This window comes from Cornus florida, unplaced genomic scaffold (genome assembly GCF_030987335.1).
Source record: "Cornus florida cultivar Cherokee Brave unplaced genomic scaffold, ASM3098733v1 CherokeeBrave_3.0.0_Hap2_Chr06, whole genome shotgun sequence".
Classification (NCBI taxonomy): Eukaryota; Viridiplantae; Streptophyta; class Magnoliopsida; order Cornales; family Cornaceae; genus Cornus; species Cornus florida.
In genome coordinates, this window is record NW_026775576.1 from 30,371,035 (window position 1) to 30,393,896 (window position 22,862).

The window sequence follows — 22,862 nt, forward strand, 5'->3', positions numbered from 1 at the left end:
TACGAAAACAACAAGAGTGGGTCACGCCACCTAACGTCTATGTTCAAAATGAATCTATAGGATCATTCCTAAACTACATTTGAACATAAAAATACAATTTATGATATCAATGCAATTTAACCGACAATGGAACTTCCAATACAACGCACAAAGCATGCTTTCACAAAGTTACATCTTAATCTCAAAATAGGAAATCAAATAAGGAACCACAAGTTACGATATCATCTAGTTATCAACTTGAAATGAAATACGAAATCAAAATAAAGTGGATACTCGGACGTCACGCCGGATTAGACCGACAATATAGTTACTTTAGGGGTTACTAGCCCACGTGCACACTAGACTATATAGAGGGACAATTCCCCGTACTAGAACCAAGTCCTAGCCGTAGCCAACAACGACATCCCCAAGTTTCCAAAATCAACAAATTGTGCAACAACGTATATATATCAACATGTATATACAAGATATCAACCATTTACTAAGCACAACCAAAATTTTGAAAACATATACACTACATGCTCAAAGTCTACAACTACTATGGCATGAAATATGTCAAATACAAAGTGTGCAATTCCTTACACATAGTAACAATATATTCAATAAGGAAAAATATATTCTCATGAATATAAAAGTAACATTATGTTATCCAATACTCAAAAGTAATCAAGTGAACATACACCAAATCCAAATCCATGATTTAAATATAAAAAAAACTTCCAAAATGCAATTAAATTCATGGAGTAATAAAATAGAATTTAATTAGACATAAATAGTTAAATTCTCTAAATTCCAAGTTAATCCCAAATAACCTTAATTTAATATATATTGAAGGACATGTTATGGTCATCACATATATCACATCAAATGACAATTTAGGTGATTAAAGCACTTAAAACAAAATTAATCAAGCTAATTAATTAATTTCCTCTAGATTTTTAAACAATTCCAAATGCCCTCAATTTAATCTATGTTAGAGAACATGCCAAGGCCTATTTAAATACCACATTACAACTTGATTTCATGCTTGATACAACCATGTAAATTAAACTTTCACTAAAGATAAATATTAAATAAAAGTTGTAATTCTTAATCAAATGAGCCAAATTTAATATATGTTAACCAACATATCCAAGCATAATTTCCTAGCATGTTACAATTCAATTCCAAGTCATACGTATCCTGAGCATTAAATCCTTTACAAAGAAATTAATTAAAATTAAATTCCAAAATTTATACAAAACATGCATACAAGTTGTATAAGCATATATAATTATCAATACAACACAAATATAATCCTAAGACACCCCCTACCTCAATTTGAGATGAAAATCTCAAAAGCCATCAAAACGAAACGGCTCCGAATCCGACGAAACTCCTAAGTTTTGTCGGGGACAACACGATCTATATGAATATCCAAGAAGCCCCATGAAAATCCAAACTTGGCCTAAATCCCAAACCCAAAATTTGGTCAGAAATGGTTTCTAATAAGGGGTAATGATAGAGCACGACGAGACGAGCAATAAATGCAAAGGCCGAAGGATTTTCACTTAGGAAAAGTAGGTTGAAGGAGGAGAGAGAAGATAGCAGCTCCATGGGGATCCATGGCTGCCTTTGGTCATGCAAGGAGAGGAGGAAGAAGAAGAAAATCTGGTTTTTCTTCTTTAAGGCTCCTATTTATAGTAAATCACAAAAAGTGCCCTGAAAGGGCCCCGCCGAATCCGGAAAAGTGAATTTTGAGTAAACGAGCTGAAACGGAAAAACTCCATGAATGAAAAAGATTTAAAATGAGAAAATATGAACAACGGAAGAAACGACGTTGAAAACCGAGTCTCGAGCAGAAAGTTATGCCCCGAACAAGTTCGGCGGCAACCGGATCCAAAAATTCTAAAACTGGAGAAAAAAGACCAAAATGGAATTCTATGAATTTACAAGTCAACAAAAAGTGAAAATGAATCCCGTACGAGGATTTAGGCTCCAGACGAGACATTTTGCAATAATTTTCGTTAATTGCACAATTGCCCCTACAAAAAGGGTTAACTGCGAAACTGCACCAGGATGAAAATATCTTCCAAAAGATATTTTCTTATATGCCCCTGAAATAAAATATCTTTAAAAGATATTTATGAAAAACACCCCAAGAAATGAATTTAATTCCAAAGATTTATGCATCCATGCCCCTATGGGCACCGGAAGTAACCAGAGTACTTTCTTGCAAAAGTAAAGATACGTATTTCGTGAAAACCACTCACGATAAGGATACGTGAAGTCAAAAACCAACTCCGAGCATAAAAAGTGAGGTTGTGCCAAAAACTGACAAACGGAGATAAGACGAAATAGGGAAAATGACAGAATAGGGAAAAGACGAAATAGCGCATAGTATCCAAAAATGAAAAATACGAAAATGACTCGGTCCTCAAAGGAAGTTATCAATTCACATGAAAGAGTCTCAAAAACCAATTTTGAGCACTCAAGATGACACTAAGCGACGAAAAACCATCCACAGAAAAGAAAAGACAACGGAAAAAAAAAAATTATCCGTAAAATTCGAGGAAAAAGGAAAAAGGAAGAAAATGACCGGGTTATTGCAGTCATTATGTCTGTTACCGTTATCATTGCCCTTCTCAATAGTCTGATTAGTAGAGTCTTTATTAATCCACTTATCACCCCAGAGTTGCTTCTACTCTCTCCTTATCGGGCAATGTTGTAGTACTATGTCAACTACCTGCGAATAAGTAGTGTAAGCTTGTAATACCACTAATTTTAAAAGAATAGTCTCGGCATTTTTAATTATTGTTTTATTGCATTTTTACTTGATTATCTGATTATTTGCCTAATTGTATTTGCCTAATTGTAAAAATGATCAAAAAGTGATAAGCTAGTAAACTGTTGTTCATACTCTGCCACAGTACTATTCCCCTACTATAAATCAAGGAACTCTTTCTTCTTTGCAGTTCTGACTGCATAAAGAAAATCCTTCCCATCGAAGCGTACCTTGAATTGATTGCATTTCAAAGAAGTCCTCTCCTCTGCAGTGTAACAGATTCCCACCACTAAAGAGCATCTCCCATAAGCTTGAATATAGCAAGCATCTGCTTCTGAATATTAGTCCCCTCAACCATACGAAGATGACGCTCTATGTTCTTCTTCTACTGGTATGCTTCCTTCACATCGGTGGAGCTCGAGAACTCTAGTGGATTCCTCTTTATGAAAGTACTCTTAACCTTATCCCAAGTGTTAGGCTGAACCACAGGTATAGGTACAGGTGGCTGCTAAATAGGTGGCTGCTGAATAGGTGACTGATTCTGAAGTGTAGCTACTACCCCTGCAGCTACTGTCTAAATGATCATATCAGTCATCTGAGGAGGATACTCTGGATCCCTGCCCTGGCTATGGCCTTGATCCTGAGGTTCCTGCTGCTCTTAGTCCTCCTATTGAAACATAGGAAATTATTACTCCTCAACAACCTATTAATGTCATACACGATTTTGATGTCTACGCTCTGCTCTCTTATGCTGCCTCCCCCATCTTCTTCCAGCGTTAACATTTTTGTTAACATAGAAAGTGTTGCCCAAGTATTGACTCTAGATGGGGGGTGAATAGAATCTATGGCAAACAATGGTTAATTTTTGGTTTTAATTGTTTTGCAAATTCTAATAAATACCTTATAACAATTATGTAATAATTAAGATATAAACTCAAGCAATTAATAAGACAGTTGTAAAAGAGATAAGGGAAGAGAAATGCAAACACTTGACACAACGATTTAGTGAGGTTCGGTAACTACTACTCCTCGACTTAAGATCCCTCTTGAGACTTTTTTCAATCCCACTATGGCACCTCCTTACGGGTGGAGAGAAAATGGTACAAGAAGCAAACCGCTTCTAATTCTTATTTCTAAGAGAACAATCCTCTATTAGACTTCTGCTGGGTCACACTAACCCTTACAATTGGTTGTTGATAAAAATTTGTTGCATAAGAATATTGTGAGATTTTAATTTATTTTTGGCAATTATCGTAGACATAACTAGTCCAAGTTGAGTTGTAATTCAAATTACTTATTCTATAAATTATCAAGTTTGACAGGGACTACAGAATTAGGAAGGCGTTCAAACATACCATACTTGAAGATTTTTTAAGAATAAGGTAAGAACACCACTTTAGGAAGGATTCTAAACAAGGTTGGACACATTCTACACTTACCATTTTGAACGGAACTTACAGTAGAATGAATATAGGCAGAAGGAACCAAAAATTCAGGTCTGCCAACCTTGAACCGGTTCAAGATGCTCAAGTTTGGCTTCGAAAAGTCTCTGCCAAACTTGATAATTTGAAAACTCTGATCTGTTTGCTAGAATAAGTAAAGTTAATAACAACACTGATTTGTTTTACAAACTCTAATACTTTCCAAAATATATTCCGCTGCATACGACTTACAAATATATCTCTCAAAGATTGATATGCAAATCAAAGCTCACAATTAAAGCATAAATGAATACAAATGAAGCTTAATACTTTATGAATAATATGTATGAGAGGATGAAGAAGATGAAGAACAAAAACTCTTTGATATCAAGGAAGGTTTCTCTATTTCTCTCCAATGCATACCCACAATGTCCAAAACATTGTGTATTTATAACCCCTTGAAGAATACAGCCGTTTGGGGTGAAATCATTTTCTCAGATCTAAAATTTTAGTCCATCTGATCAGTTATATGTACCATGTGTGCAGTCACTTGGAGTCATCTGATCGGTTAGATGAATGATCTGATCGTTAGCTTCAAATCTAAATGTCATCTGATCAGTTATATGAAACATCTGATCAGTCACTTGGACTAATCTGATCAGTTACATTCGTGAACTGATCGGTCACTCGATAAACTGCAAAAGATGCGTGTTCACTGGTTTTGGCATCCTATCGATAGTATAAGTGATCTGATTGGTTAGATGAAAAATAAATAAATTTTCTCTATTTTAGTTATCTGATAAACAGCATAGTCTGTTACTTCTGCAAAATAAATGTCTTTACTATTTTTATATATCCATTTACTTTAAGTTTACAATGTAAATAAGGAAGTACCACCTATTTGGATTCAATAAAAAATACAAGAAAATTAAAATTCAACTAAATCAAAATGTAAAAATTCAGTTTTTGTACAAATTGGGGTTCCCGACAATTTTGGTAAAATTTGATCACAATGTAGAATTGATGAAAAATTCTCAAAAAATCAGATTTGGCAAATTGAAGTATAAAGAGTAATTACTAAGAAAAATTATTTTGAAATAATCATTATTACAAAAATTCATTTTTCACACTTAGGCAAAAACACAGTTTTTCATGATGCACATTCAAGGGTCCTAATGTCCGTTACTAAGTCATGGTAACAAAGGCTTGATATGCCTTAACCTTTATATTCTAGTGACCAATATGAATCATATGATTGATGCGCATGGTCTTAGCATTTCTAGCTCAAGTGATGATTTACTTCAAGCTTATTCAAGCTCGAACTAACTCATTCCTTATCAATGACTTCATATCTCAAATATATATATATATATATATATATATATATATATATATATATGATGAAGTTCATAGTCTATTGAATTATGAAAAAAAAAAAAAAAAAAAAAAAAAAAAAAAAAAAGAAGAAGAAGAAGTTCATAGTCTATTGTTAATGGATATAAAAACATATAAATGATAATATAATATGCATGGTCCTATAAAGATGAGCTTTAAATGGATTCATAAATACTTTGACATTAAATCATAAACACTCACCAAGCTATCTACCCCTTTCTTCAAGCTTTGTTCATGATCATTTAGGCTTTAAGGTATTCTTGTTTTCTTCCTTTCTTTGAGTTGTTTGTTTGCTCATTATAGTCCAAGCTCTCTTTGGATGGACTTGCATTTAGTTCCTTGCAACTTCATGCCTCTTTGTATTCATTCTCTTCTATTAAAGTAATCTTTATTACTTCATTGAGGTCATTTTTTAAATATGAATCATCTATAACAGTCAATGTAAATATTAGTTTATAAACACCATTAATGGTTTGTAATCATCAAAATCACTAGATTACCTTTGGTTAAAGGATTTGTGCCAACAATATCCCCCTTTTTTATGATGAAAAAACATTGATTTGTTCATAAGCAAGTGGAGTAGCATTTGAAAAATGCTCCCCCTATCAAAGTGCATATAATAAATATCATATCATAAAATAACATGCTTATTATTTCATAAATCATTTTAGACATTATCATGCATTTAAAATCATTTTAAGCTTCAAGAGATTTAAAAAAATCTCCCCCTATCACCATGCTTCCATTAATAGATATGTATCTAGCTAATGTAGTGAATCACATCAAAAATATTTCTCCCCCTTTGTCATCACAAAAAGGTGGGAGGCTTAGACAACTTCAATTAACATAGTTCATTTACCATAGTGAATTGTCATAGTTAAGCAATGATTATCAAGAAATGGCAATATAGTGGTAATAACTATAATATGTTTAAGAGTGTAACATATAAAGAATTATATTATAAGATACCAATTTTATTGATAACATGAATTCAATACATCATTAGAATAAGCCAAAAGGCAAACAACCTTATAAAGACAAATCTTGAGAACTCGAGACTACTTTAATCACAATATATTTTTCCCATTTGACATCTTCAAGGAGGAAAAATTATCAAATTCTTGAATATAATGACCAAAAAGTCATTATAAGGTATGTTTAACAATATACAAGATAAGTCAATTAAGCTTAGCAAATCATGCATTATCCATTCACAAAAGATTACCAATAATCTCCCCATATCATATATCATTCAATGATTATGAAATTAATAGAACAATGAAGCAATGATAGGTAAAATATACTTTAAGATATATTATGAATCGAGTTATACTTAAAAACCCTTAATTCATTAATGTAAATGATAAGATGCATCATTTGAAGTTCCTGGGTTTTCCAAAAGTATATAAGCAAATAAAAAGATGTAACAAATCATGAAAACAAATGTGAAATGTTACAACCAAGATTTGCAAATACAAGTATGTGCATAATATATCTCATGATACTAACACATCTCATTTTACTCATCATATTCATATTAAAAAAAAATGCAATACATTCAAGGAGTAATCATCTTAAGTCATGTGCCTTTTAAGTTTTAGAGATGATTAAATAGGGATTGGAGCATAAAAAGTTAGAGAGTGAGATGAAATTATAAAATATAGGAGCAAGTATGACCAAAATCATCAAATCATGATAGTACTCCTAATCATATGCAATATTTCTTTTATACATCTTTTTTTTTTTAAGAAATGATGAAGAAACATCATATGAAGTTCTAAAATGCTAAAAATTGATATATAAAATAATATAGCACATGCAATATCACATTAGTCATCTAAGCTAGAACAAAGTCTTCTTTGAATAACATATTCCCAAGACTAAGTGGCCAACGAATATATGAAATTATTTTTATAACACTGAAGGAGTTCTAACCATAGAAGAAATCAGGTTTACTCATCATACTAATTATAATTCATTTTGCATGCTAGAAGTAAACTTCTTTATACAAAACATAAATGTTGATATAAAGATAATATCATTCATATAAGTGTAATCAATATAATGTCATCAATGGTTTTGAAAATGAAGAGATGCATATATATATCAATTTTGTCAAAAACCATTATTCATGAGAAAACCACTAAGCCTTTCAAAAAGAGCTCTAGGAGCTTATTTTTACTCATGTAAGACTATAAATAATTTTAAACATGTAGTTCAAAATTTATGCATTTCAATTCCAGATGGTTTATCTTTAGAGACCTTTGAAGAAAAAAAAATAAAAATGCATTTGATAAAATCATTTCATGCAAAAACATATAACATTTTTATTATTTCAATTCAAAGTCACATGTGCATAAAAAGTCATTCATTTAATTCTTTTTTCTTGGATGAATCCTTGAGAATAATATAGCTTAGTTACCAATGATAACACATGGTATCTATTATGAAGAAAAAATGATCAAGGAACTAAGTAGAAATATATATTTACTTTAATAAGAATTAGTTCCAATAACTAGCACATATAGAATTTTCACCAATGAAGGATCAAAATAATGATGGTGAACTATTCTTTAACTCTTAGGAAGTCATTATAAACTCTCATTCTTGAATCTCATGAGATGGCTCTTCCATCAAGTTTTCTTCCTTTCCAAATTTGAACCAACATCTTCAAGTTAATATAATCTCATTTTATGTGCAAGAAGTGATGCCAAAAGAACGTAAATGAAATATTTAAGATCACAAAGGCATATAAATGACTTACTTAGACATAACTACTTTAATAGATTTGATTATATTCAAATGAAGTAGCATTAATGGTCAATAATATGTTATAACACACTAATTTCACATAAATCATCAAAATCTATAACATACACATTTTCCATTTCTATTTGCAACAAGTAACATACATGTCAAGATTACCATCTTTATTAATTATGCTAAAAAAAATATTCATGTAATCCTTTTATATAGCACAATCAAGTCATATTTAAGCTTATCAACTAAAACCACATTAGTGATGAAGAAAATGAATTACTTACCGAAGCAAACAATTTCATTAGCTTTGGCAAAGATTCTCAATGTAATGCACCCTTTATCCTTTTATTGGTGAGATGAAATCATAATTCGATTTCTCTTCTTGTGCTTTAACTATCCATATTTGAGAATCCACTTGTTGTTAAGTGATGAGGATTTTAAACTTACAAAACATATTCAAGTGGCATTCTTTGGTACCCAATTCTTTTAGGGTCCTCATGAGTTAGTACCCATTAATAAGGTTCCTTTTAGAACATAAATCAATACAAATCAATAATGTGATATTCTCTGTAGTCAATATGCTTTTAACTAAATTGTCAATTTGAGTGTCTCTTAGCATGCTAGTGTATTTGTCAATTCAAAAAGTGAATATGCTTATGGTTACATACAACTCAATGGATCAATATGAAATGAAAAATAAATTAAGTGAAGTAACATATTTTCATATATAGATCAAAATGTAATTCTATGTACATTATCCATGATCAAATTCAAGAAATGACTAAAAAGAACAAGATTCTTCTTAAGTAGGCAAAAATGAATTAAGTGTCCTATTTTTATAAATCCTTAAAGGATTCAACAATTTGAAGGAAGATACATTTCTTTCCAAAAATAAATTTCCATTTAGAAAGAATATTAGTTTATTGGAATGTGATAAGTGCTCAAATGTGATGCATTTTAGTACCTAAAATAGGGCATTTTAGTCCAATCATCTATCTTACTTTCATGTTTTAGTACTTATTTGTATTTTTGTCTATTTCAGGTCAATAAAGTTTAAACGGGCTAAAAATGATTCATTGCAACCTTTTTGGAGTCAAGCATTAAGTTCTGGAAAGTAAAATAATAATAATAATAATAATAATTAAAACAATAAATAAATTTTAGATAGATCGAAGATACGCTGGCACCGAGCTGTTTAATTCCCGCGCGCCCAAACTCCACCTACCACATAGATGTGGGATTAGATATTTTAAAGGCTTATTTTCTGACTTGTTCGCTACTTCAAGGACCTTGTATTTAAAGGGAATTGAACCATTTTGTAAAATATCTTTTGTCTTCAATTTTATTTTATTTTTACATTATAATAGTTAATTTCTCTCTCTAGAAAAGTTAGAGATTAGGTTTACAGGAAAAGAGAAGAGTAGAGGCACCAAGAACACATCTCAAGATCTACACACTCTCTCTCTCTAGAATTCAACGAAGAAGAAGAGAAAGAGGATGGAGCCATGTTTAAGGATTGCCCTTGAGGGTTTCAAGATCACACCCACCTCCTCCATGATTGGCTAGACTTCTCCTTAGGGCTTGGATGAGCCCCAAGTTTGTAATCTAAACCTCTATCTCTTTCAAACTTTTTGGGGAATAATATCTTGTGATTAGTATTTTAGCCTTATGAATTTAATGAATCTTGGGTTCTCCTTTGATCTCTATGGATTAATTCTTTCTATTGATTCTCTATGTGATTATATGTTGTCTTATGTGTGATTATTTGGGAATTGATCTCTACATTAGTTTTTCTATATTAATTGCATGTCTATGTGTGGTTGATTAAGAATCTAATGATGGCTAGACATGGTTTTTATTAGATGGGGTTGCCAATTAATTTGATGGATTATACTTATGCTTGATGGGTTGTTCTACAATTTAATTAATACTTGTAGGTAGGTAGACAATCTATACATGATTTGATTTTTTTTTTTTCCTAGGTAAAGTGGAAAATTTTTATAAATATGTCAAAGAATGTACAAGTAAAACAGTAAGGGCATCCCCTTGGACAAGAAATAGAAAAACATGGTTACAAGAAGCTGTGGTTACAGTAAGAAAATACAGCCAAAAAAAAAAACATAAGACAGAATGGGAAAGCGAAGACAAATTAGACATGTAAAGAAGTTATCCCAAATTCCCCTAGCTCCATGTCTGAGAAGAGTAAAACCTCTCCGCATATAGCTTGAGTAATATGTACTGCAGCTCTGTGATGATCCTAATGCAATTGTTTGTTCCTCTCATCCCATAAAAACCACAAAGTTGTAGCACAAATTCGCTTTTGAGCTTTGTGCTTTATTCTCTCTTGAACAAACCAACTAATAAGATGTTATAATTTATCAAAGTGAGGCATGTTCCAGTCAAACAGCACAGAAAACCACTGCCAAACATCCCTTGCTAGAGAGCATATAACAAACAGATGGTCCAGGTCATCTTCAGCTTTCATACAATTGTAGCATATTGCCACAGTCGGGATTCCCCTCTTCTTCAAGTTTATAAAACACAACAGCTTGTTTTGAATAGCCAGTACACAGATCAGTGAAGCTCTTAGTCTAGAGCTACTCCAACACACTGCAAACCAATCCACATTTGGGGATTGAATCCTCAATTTATCCCACACATTTCAAAGAGAAAACATATTATGTCTCCATTGTAATTGATCACAGCCTTGTTTCAGAGTCCATGACAGAATAAAGTTTCTGAATTGTCTCACTGGTGCAGCACTACTTACAAGAAGTTTCCACTGTCCATTTTGAATAATTCTGGAAATTAAAGATTGTTTAGGAAGTCCAAAGTCTCTGTACGCTCTCTTTCCCAGCTTAGTCAACATACACTCCCCTTGTATCCAAGGGTCTGTAAATAGAAAAGTAGATGCTCCATCACCAATCTCAAATTCAACATTGGTCAGCATGAAGTCGCTCATCTCTAAATCCTTCTCCACATAAGAGAATCTGTGGTTTTGAAATGGTAATTCCAATAAGAAATTATTCTAGTGTACTTCCATTTGAACCAAACCACCCATAAGCAATCTTTTGATTGCAGAAACCTCCAAACTGAAACACAAGTAGATACTCTATTAATATCTTCAATTTTCCTTACCCCAAAGCCAGCCTCTAATTTGGGTCGTGTCACTTTGTTCCACCCTAAAGCATGCAATTTCTATGCTTCGCAGTTGATCCCAACAAGAAATACCTCATTTTCTTCTCTATATATTTAATCACAGCCTTTGGAATTGAAAACATAGAGCGCCAATAGTATACAAAGGATGTAAGTACTGATTTCATGAGCTCCAACCTTCCTGCCATAGAAAGACTTGATTTGATATTCCATGGCTTATTATTGCAAATTCCATGACTCTCTAGATTGATGTGTGCTATAATTGTTACTAGTTTGATGGGTCATACTTAAGATTGATGGGTTGCTCTACACTTAGTTTAATTGTTGGTTAGGTGGGCAATTTATATTTGAATTTGATGGTCCATGCTTAATATTGCAATTGGTAGTCGCATTTTGTTCACAAGAAGGTTTTTCCCAATTAGTTGAAAGTGTGTGGTTTGGTGAACGAGCCTCACTTCTCATCTCTTAAATCCCTAACTCAACTTAGTTTATTTTAATTGCATTTTAATTAATTATTTTGTAGAGTAATCAACCAACCTAACCCTCCTTTGTAATCAATTGATACAGTAGAGTCGAAATTAAATTCCAACACGTATAATATCTTGGGACGATCCCTTCTCACTCATACTACATAGTATAAGTGTTAAGCGGTTTATAAATTTAAAGTATGATGCCCACTTGACACTAATTTCTAAACTCAAAGTGTTATGCATTATTTTGTGCACATGCTCGAGTAGTCGTCATAATTTTGGCACCATTACCGGGGATTAACGGTTTTGTTGGAATTAGACTAAACAATAGTGTTCATTTGATTGCTTCTATTTTTTTTAATTTTCCATTGTATATTCTTTTCTCATTCTTGATATTATTTGTTCAATAAGGTACTTGACTACAAGGAAACCAAACATTGGATCTTAAAACAATCATTGGAGCTTAAAGCTAGCATTGGAATTTCAAGTTGCTTAAGGACCTTTGTGAGCTTTTCTTAAAAATCTTGTAGTTTAATTGTTTCACTTCTTTGTATACTTGTGATAGCCCTTGTTGAGGCTCATTATATTGCTTAAATTTTTGTCCAAGTATCAGCCCGTGTGAAAGCCAATATTTTCTTGCATTTGGATTTTAATTGTGAATGGAGGAATTGTTTGATCCAAGTTTGGGGGGAAATTTCTTCCCTTCACCTTATGCCCCTCCATCATATTTTAATCCTTATGAGATCGAGTTCAATGTTCAACATGCATCATTTTATTATGGACTTGATCACTCTTTTAATCTTCTTATGACTATTACCCTCCCCCACCATTTTATGAAGAACCACCTCCATCACTTTATTCACCAGAGTTTCAAGAAAAAATGTTAGCTCTACTTGATGTGCTTAATTCATAAACTCAAGATATTAATTCTCATTCTCAAATCTTAACCAAGCTTGAAGCTCAAGTTGAGCAAATTACAAGTATTATTTCTCGTCAAAAGAAGGAGGAAGAGGCAAATGAAAAAATGGCAAGAACTTCAATTCATATAGATAAGGATGATGAGAGTGAAGAGGAAGAAGTAGTAAGTGAGCAATTTAAGGAATTAAGTCAACCAATGGCTAGTCCAATAGAGCACAACATGACTTATGAGGATTTTTCTTATTTTGATCATGATTTGATTCTGACCTTTGATACTTTAGAAAGTGAGGAGATGTTGACCACTATAGAGGTAGGAGAGGAGGAGGAGGAACTTGTTGAAGAGAGTCTTCCTTCTATTATCTCCAAAGACCCTCTTGAGACATGCCTTTTTGAAATGTATAAAAATTATGGTTTTGACCTTGGAAGCTCCAAAAATAAAATAAACTCTCTAATGGACTCCTTAGCTAACTTAGAAGGTGAGGAGATGGTGATTTTTTAGGAAGAAAAAAAGGATAAAGAGAAGGTATTTCTTGATATTCCAAATGAGTCTTTGAAAGACATTGCCTTGAAAATTCACAAATGGAGTGATTCATTGAATACACTTTAAGAGCACAAAAATGAGGCAATGCCAACCATGATTGATTTTGTTTTCAAGACCGTGGATGAAATGAATGAAATCATCCCTTTTATTTCTTTTCAAGTCATTCTTTTGGAGGATGATTTCATTGTCGTAAGTGAGGCATTAAATGAGAAAATTGAAAAGACGGTCAATAAAGATGTTTTATATCCGGTCTTTGATACTTTCGACTAGTGAGTCAACCTAACATCTTGCTAAAGACGTTAAACACTAGCATTCGTAGAGTTTTCAACTATATTCCTCTCCCATTTCTTTTTATTTTTCACTTCTTGTGGCGTCTAGATATGTTCCATTGAGCGTCATTGAAGATTTCATACATGTTAGGCATAAAAAAATAAAAATAAAAAATTTCAAACATTTTTCTGCCCAGGACTTTTCGATCGATCGAAATTCATTTCGATCAATCGGCAACCACGTCAGAAATTTTTGTTCTTAGGGTATCACTTGAAAGCTTTTTGATCGATCGTGGAAAATCTTGATCGATTGTTGAAAATTTCGATCGATCGAAGCACAAAAAAAAAAAAACAAATACATATTGTTTCTTTTTCTTTCATTGTGCATATAGTTTTATTCTGCCTTCTTTATTTTTCTTTTTCATTTTGTTTATACATCTTTGCATTTTATTTCTTTCATTTTGTCTATACATGCTTTCATAAAATGAAAAACATAAAAACTTTTCAACATTGTTCCATTTTGTGTAGTCATGCATACTTTATGATTTATCTTGGACTTGATTTTATATCTCTCTTTCATCTTATGCTATATTGCCTTAGAATGCTCGATTCACTTATCTTAATCACATTTGATATTTGATGTGAGTTTGCTAGTGTGGTTATTCAAGTAGGTTGTTGATTCCAAGTTTAGGAGTGCACTCTTTCCTAATAGATCATTACCGAGTTTCACGTCTTTGCCACTACGGTATATTCTTTCCATCTTTTTCATTTTTCTCATTGCACATTGAGGACAATGTACGGTTTAAGTTTGAGAGTAAGGTGACTTTGTTGCATTCTACTTAAGTTTGAGATTTAATTGCATGATTAAGATTTGAGACCCATTTTTGCAATAATTTTAACCTTTTGAGAACCATAATACTTAGAATTTAAAAATTGTTTGACTTGAGAGCCCAATACTCCTTGTATGCCTTGTGGATGCCATTTAGAAGTAAATTTTTTCGAAAGATTGATATCATGCTTGCATTTATGGTCCACATCATCTTGATCTTGTGATTGTTTTGAGATTCACTTTAGGATTCCACTCTAGCACAGACGCACACTAGCATTCATTTGTAGGGTACATGTTTTATTGATTATTGATTTGGTTATATCCCAATTAAGCTAGTAGTGCATTGAAAGTTTTCATTCTTGACAAAGGTGGACAACAAACCCTTTTTCGCTAAATAGCCGGGATTCTAGCCTCATCAAGCACTGACTTTCTCGGGCCAAAAGGTGAAGGGCCCAAACTCTAGGTTAATAATTGTGGAAAAAAAAAAAATTGAAAAAAAAAAAAAAATTTGCACAAAGCAAATAAAAAAAAGTGAGCAATTCTCCCAAAAAGTGAGAAGTGAGAAATGATTAGATGGAGGTTGTTTTGATTTGTAACCTAATTAATTTGAGCTTGTAAGTCCTTAGGGGTGTTTTAACACCTATTGCCCTAAAACCATCTAGTTTGGGAGTCATTGGCCTAATGCTTAATCTCATGAATCGCTAGAGAGCTTAATAGATCAATACATTGCACCATGCTTCCATCTTTGATCCTAAAAAAATAAAAATAAAATAAAATAAAATAAAATCGAGTGAAAAGAATAAGTGCACCTAGTTGAATAAATCTTTAATAAAATGTTCATTCTTTATCTTAATGATCGGTACTAGATTTGTGTGCTAGCTTGAGGCCGGATGTGACCATTTCTTTAGTTGGCTAAGATAGCAACATATTTGATGTCGGTTCACTTAAAAAGGATTCTAGAGTTATTTTTATTTACATGATCATTGTCTTGATGTATGGAGAACCATACTTGTTTGCTTGGTGTTGAGATTTTGGAGAATTGCTTGGAAATGGTTGAAAAATTGCGTACTTGAGTTAGTTTTCTCCCAATACTTGTTTTGTATATTGATGCCTCTTTAGTGAGAAAGAGCTCAATGATTGTGAGTATCATTTCTGAAAACCATCACGAGACTTCACTCGTCCACTAGGGGTAACCTAGGGGTTCAAAAGGCTTGTTGCATACACTAAATGCAATCGTGTTCCCTACGAAAGTGGCATTATCCTTTTATTACTTTCTAGTTCATAGTTGTATAGTTTTTTTTTCTTTATTTTCTTTGTAGTTCATTGCTAGGGACTAGTAGTATCTAAGTTTGAGGGTGTGATAAGTACTCAAATGTAATGCATTTTAGCACCTAAGTTAGGGTATTTTAGTCCAATCATCTATCTTACTTTCATGTTTTAGTACTTATTTGTGTTTTTGTCTATTTCAGGTCAATAAGGTTTAAACGGGCTAAAAATGGTTCATAACAACCTTTTTGGAGTCAAGTATAAAGTTCTGGAAAGTAAAAATAATATTAATAATAATAATTAAATAAATAAATAAATTTTGGATCGATCGAAGATACGCTAGCACCGAGCTATTTTATTCCTGCGCACCCAAACTTCACCTACCACATAGCTACAAGATTAGATATTTTAAAGGCTTATTTTTTGACTTGTTTACTACTCCAAGAACCTTCTATTTAAAGGGAATTGAATCATTTTGTAAAATATCTTTTGTCTTCAATTTTATTTTATTTTTACATTGTAATAGTTAGTTTCTCTCTCTAGAAAAGTTAGATATTAGGGTTAGAAGAAAAGAGAAGAGTGGAGGTACCAAGAACACATCTCAATATCTATACATACTCTCTCTCTAGAATTCAACAAAGAAGAAGAGGAACAAGATGAAGCCATGTTTAGAGATTGTCCCTGAGGGTTCCAAGATCACACCCACCTCCTCCATGATTGGCTAGACTTCTCCTTGAGGTTTGGATGACCCCCAAGTTTGTAATCTACACCTCTATCTATTTCATATTTTTTGGGGAATAATATCTTGTGATTAGTGTTTTAGTCTTGTGAATGTAATGAATCTTGGGTTCTCCTTCGATTTCTATGGATTAATTCTTTCTATTGATTCTCTATGTGATTACATGTTGTCTTATGTGTGATTATTTGGGAATTGATCTCTACACTAGTTTTTCTATATTAATTGCATGTCTATGTGTGGTTGATTGAAAATCTAGTAATGACTAGATATGGTTTTTATTAGATAGGTTTGTCAATTAATTTGATGAATTATGCTTATGCTTGATGGGTTGTTCTATAATTTAATTAATTCTTGTAAGTAGGTAGACAATCTATACTTGATTTGATATTCCATGACTCTCTAGATTGATATGTGCTATAATTGTTACTAGATTGATGTGTGGTTTAATTGTTGGTTAGGTAGGCAATATATATTTGAATTTGATGGTCCATGTTTAATATTGCAATTAGTAGTCGCATTTTGTTCACAAGAAAGTTTTCCTCAATTAGTTGAAAGTGTGTGGTTTGGTGAACGAGCTTGGTGGCAATTCCAATGCACCCCAAGACCTCTCTTCTCATCTCTTAAATCTCTAACTCAATTTAGTTTATTTTAATTGCGTTTTAATTAATTGTTTTCTAGAGTAATCAACCAACACAACCCTCCTTTGCAATCAATTGACACATTAGAGTCGAAATTAAATTCCAACACGTATAATCTCTTGGGACAATCCCTTCTCACTCATACTACATAGTATAGGTGTCAAGCGGTTTAAAAATTTAAAGTATGATACCCACTTGACACTAATTTCCAAACTCAAAGTGTTGTGCATCATTTTGTGCACACGCTCGGGTAGTCATCAGAAAGTAAGTTCCTTCTTAAGGCATACACTTTTTAGAGCAATTTTCTCTACTTTTCAGTGTAATTCTTCAAATATAATTTCAAGAAATTCATTTGAATGTAATGCATGTAAAAAATTATTTTTCAATGAATAAAAGCATGCATTGAAAGGAAATTGTACAAATAATGAATACTAGTACCATAAAGAAGATAATACAAAAATTCAACAATATAAAGCATAATCATTATCTTTTTGGAAAATATAATTTTCAATGGTCTAGAACAATTCATTTAATGACTCTCCATATGTGATGATCTAAGGCTTGAAGTTACATTTTCGTTTAGCCCTTTAAAGATCATTAGTATACCAAGGAAGTAAGTAATGAAGCAATTCATAGCATGGAGTGAATCTATAAGGTTAACCAATTACTCACCCTTGGGGTTGTTCCCAAGTAATGCTTCCTTCACATTCCTTGAAGAGGGTGCCATCAAGCAAGCCCACAAGACGAGCTTAAGAAATCTTCTTTTGGTACCTAAATTTTATTGGGTACATAAAAGTTAGGTAACGGCACATAAGTTCCTTTTGCAACTCAAATCTTCTTTGTCCTTGTCTTCTTTCTAAATGGACAATTGTAAATTTTGTGTCCTAACTTTTTACAATAATTGCATTTAGAGTAATGAAAGGAACTTTTGGCAAAATAATTATGCAACGACTTTCTCTTTTTCGATAAGCATGCATCTTTATTATAAGGATCCGACCCTATCCCATTGTCACACCCCAAATTTTAACACAAGAACTACTTGTTCTGCATATAAAATCTAAAGTATAACTTCCACCAATACTCAACATACATTCACCATAAATAGAACTACGATGAATCCCATCATTCAATTTAATAAACATTAGAGTCTGACGAATTTATATAAATAATGAATAGAGGTGAAATTTCCTCTAACATAATAAAAACATTCATAACCACTAAATCAACTAAACAAAGTCTCACAAAACCCCAACTTTATTACAATGATCATAATAAAGGAAAACCGAGTATAAATAAATAAATGTGCAACGAGCTAAAATCTGTCCCCATCATGTGTCTCCATCACGTTCCTACTATACGAGCACTTGAAATATGATAATGGGGTAAGCTCACAAGCTCAGCAAGAAATGCTAAATACAATCATCGTTAAGCAAGCTAATCTTACCATGTATTCCCATATATATAAGCAACTTATAAGTACATTAATTAAATATGCATATCCCAGTTAAAAATAAACTCAATAAATAACCATCGTTTACTTTTAATAAATCCACATATATCACATGAGCCCCGGGCTCCCATCCAATAAAGTGGTGTGAATCGTATAGTCCCTGACTACTGAAAACAAACGTATGGCTGGATTGTACGTCTACTCCCCAGATAATCCCTGATCACGTCCACACAATAAGGGTTCATTAGACCTATGGCCATAATAAAAGGGTAGTGCACTCCCAAATAGGCAAGTCCTTGACCATACCCAAAAGTCATCATAGGGTCAGTCCCTGACTATCCCTCTGACTAATCCAACCTCATCCATTAATTATTAATTATGGTGAATTGTGATATAATAATATAATATGAAATTTCATTATCATACTCATACCCTTAAACCTTAACTATCACTTATTCATCCAGTACTGTAACCAATAATGAGGCATACAACTAGAAGTACAAATAATACCAATTCTGGCTATGATATTTCGTCCCAGTAATCTTAGTCACCAAGCATATTCAGTTTAACATTCATCTAAACTTCCTTATACAGATTGTATAACTGCACAAACAAATAAATAGATAAATATAAATATATACATATATATATATCCACCTCTTCCATTGATCGGTTATAGGTACACATAATATGAACATAGTGAATTTCTTAAAAAAAATATTTAATCCAAGTGTTTCATGAACGTATAAATTTTCCAATAATTTATAAACTAATTAAATAGAAGATTAAAGGTTCAGTGAGATATCTAATCTATTCCTAATAATTAAATAACGTAATCAATTTAATTTAGCAAAGTCTTTATAGTTCAGTCCCACTATTTAAACAACTTTAATACTAAATGGATACACCTAGTCACAAATATATCGTAACACAAATTCTTTCATGAAATCCAACATGTCTAATCCATTCCTAATAATTAAATAACGTAATCAATTTAATTAAGCAAAGTCTTTAAAGTTCAGTCCCACTATTTAAACAACTTTAATGCTAAATGGATACACCTAGTCACAAATATATCGTAACACAAATTCTTTCACGAAATCCAACATAAGTACCTATATATTTACTAGTTAGCATACAAATTTTATGTAATTTACTTCCCAAAAAAATCCAATCACAATCTTTTAATAAGTTCGTAATCTCGTATAAGTCCCCATATAAACATATCTTTTAATTAACTTTCATTCAATTAGAATAATCTAGAATTATAGTCAATGAATATATCAAATACCCAATAGAGTGCATGTGGTAATATATATACTCGAACCCATGTGTATATATAATTAGAGTCAACACAGTTACATTTACAACTCCATATTATAATTTATTTAAATATCAAAAAAAGTGAGTAGCAACCACATATTAATCTACTAATCAGGTTTATATATTAAATAATCATAGATTTTCATCAAACAATCGACAAAAAAAAAAATGCTAGAATGTTCTAGATTAATTCTCTAAGATTTTTATAAATCAAGTTGTAAACATATATAAAAATATAAAGCAAGATTAACTTGCCTGGAAAATGCTACTCTTTCCTTTCTACACGAATCTCTGGTCACCGACTCCCCTTCTAGCTACTTCAGATATAATGTAACGTCAGTATTTTCATTTTTTTCCCCTCTTTCTTTTACGCAATAGACTATTGAAACTTATATAAAGATAAGGATAACGGTAGGTGAGATAATTTCGGATCCCTTTTAAATTTTCAAACTTTTAAAAGGTAACCTATTATCACAAATATACCTTAAAAAGTCAACCAGATGAATAAATATTCAAATAAATAAATAAAAAGAAACGGGTATTACATTCTACCCTCCTAAAAAGAAATTTCGTCGTCGAAATTTTACGTACCTTATTCAAAGAGATGTGGGTATTTTTCCTTCATTTCTAACTCTAGCTCCCAAGTAGTCTCTCTCTCGTCTTAATAATTCCACTGCACCTTCACTAAAGGTATCTCTGCCCGCCTCAACTGTTTAACCATATGGTCAACAATGTGAATAAGCGTCTCAACATAAGTTGTATTAGAGCGCAACTGAACCTTTGTACAGTCAACAGCCTGAGTTTCATCCCTCAAGCACCTCCTAACCATAGAGACATATAGGGATGGCAATGGGGCGGGGTGAGGCGGGGATCTCATTCCCCATCCCCACCCCATCCTCGGTCAAATTTTTTACCCCCATACCCTTTTAAATTTCAACCCCCTCCCCCTCCCCCGTCCCCGCCCCGCCACATTAGCCCCCTACCCCGCCCCACCCCACCCCGCGTAACTTTTTTAAAATTCCAATTCCTCTTCAACAAAATTAACACAACTACAATATTTTTCAGCCTAATAATTTAATAAAGCTTCAGCACAATTATAACAATTTAAAACATATTATTTCAACCCAATCAAATTTATAACAAAATCACATATAACATTTTTTGGAATAATCGGGAAATTTTTAACATGATTAATCAAAACAAATAACATTCTTCCAACAATGACTATGCTGCGAGGGAATAGATCTAGTGTTTTAGAAGTGAATATATTATATATATATAGGTATGTAATTTAGTAATATTTTATAACATGTAAGGACAGTATTGTAAAAATGCATTATAAACGAGGCGGGGTTGCCCTCCCCCGGCCCCACCCCGTCCCCCGCCGGGGTTTCAAATACAATCCCCATCCCCTCCCCATTTACATAAATGGGTCCCCAAACCCGCCATAATAGGGGCGGGGACCCGCCGGGTATGGGGATTTTGCTATCCCTAGAGACATAGAAAACATAATGAACAGCAGAGAGTCTAGGTGGTAAAGCCAATCTATACGCCACTTCCCCAATCCTCTCTGTGATCTCAAAAGGTCCAATAAATCGAGGAGCTAGCTTCCCTTTCTTCCTACCAAATCTCGTAACCCCCTTCATTGGTGATACTTTCAAGAACACCAAGTCACCCACACTAAACTCCAAAGCACGACGGCGTCGATCTGCATAACTCTTCTGCCGACTCTGAGCTGTGCGAAATCGATCTCGAATGATGGCAACCTTCTCCGTAGTCTCTTACACCAATTCTGGCTCCAAAAAAACTACCAGCACCAACCTTAGCCCAACATACAGGTGAACGATAAAGTCTACCATAAAGTGCCTCATACTATGCTATGCCGATGCTAGCCTGGTAGCTGTTATTATAAGCAAACTCAATCAGTGGAATGCGATTCTCCCAATTGCCCTAAAAATCTAAAACACATACACGAAGCATATCCTCCAAAACCTGATTGACCCTCTCGGACTGGCCATCGGTCTGAGGATGAAAAGCAGTAGTCAAACTCAAAGGAGTACCAAAAGCTGCATGAAAACTACTCCAAAATTGAGATGAAAAACGAGGATCACGATCTGAAACAATAGACACCGGCACTCCATGGAGCTTAACTATGTCTCTAATGTAGATCTTACACAATTCCTTTACAGTATTAGTAGCTCGAATGGGTAGAAAATGAGCTGATTTAGTCAATCAGTCCACTATCACCCACACTGTATCATGGTTATGTATCGACCTCAGTAACCCCACAACAAAATCCATCATCACATGCTCCCATTTCCACTCAGGCACGGACAGAGGTTGTAATCATCCTGCTGGTCTCTGGTGCTCAGCCTTCACTCACTGACAAGTGAGACATCTAGATACAAACTCTGCCACATCACGTTTCATGCCTTCCCACTAGAACTGCCTCTTAAGATCATGATGCATTTTAGTGCCACCTAGGTGCATTGTGTACCTAGAGTGGTGTACCTCTTCTAAAATCTCTCTCTTGAGGTCTGCTAAGTCTGAAACACATAGCCTACCTCGAAATCTCATACCACTATAAGCTCCATACGTCCAATCGACATTACCTTCATTATTAACAGCGTCACTTGCTTTGGTCTGCAACCTATCATCCTAAGTCTGAGCATGGATTATCCGGCTGATCAAAGTAGGTTGTACAGTCAAACTACAAAGAAGAGCCCCTGTACTCTAAGAACTCGGCATAATAGAGAACTCTGCCAATGCCTCTAACATCATCCACTCCTGAATCATCATAAAGGCAACTAATCCTCTCGGTTTTGGACTCAAGGCATTTGCTACCACATTTGCCTTCCCAGGATGATACTAAAGGATCATATTAAAATCATTCATCTTCTTCATCCACCTCCGATGCCTCATA

At 33.2% G+C, this 22,862-nt stretch overlaps 1 long non-coding RNA gene across 1 annotated transcript in view; it reads right to left on the reverse strand.

Annotated features, from left to right (window-relative positions):
- LOC132311265 (uncharacterized) overlaps positions 1-22,862 on the reverse strand; it is a 41,170-nt gene that overhangs the window by 545 nt on the left and 17,763 nt on the right. The window contains exon 2 of the long non-coding RNA XR_009482914.1: positions 17,839-17,937. This is a non-coding gene — a long non-coding RNA (uncharacterized LOC132311265). The remainder of the gene's footprint in view (positions 1-17,838; positions 17,938-22,862) is intronic.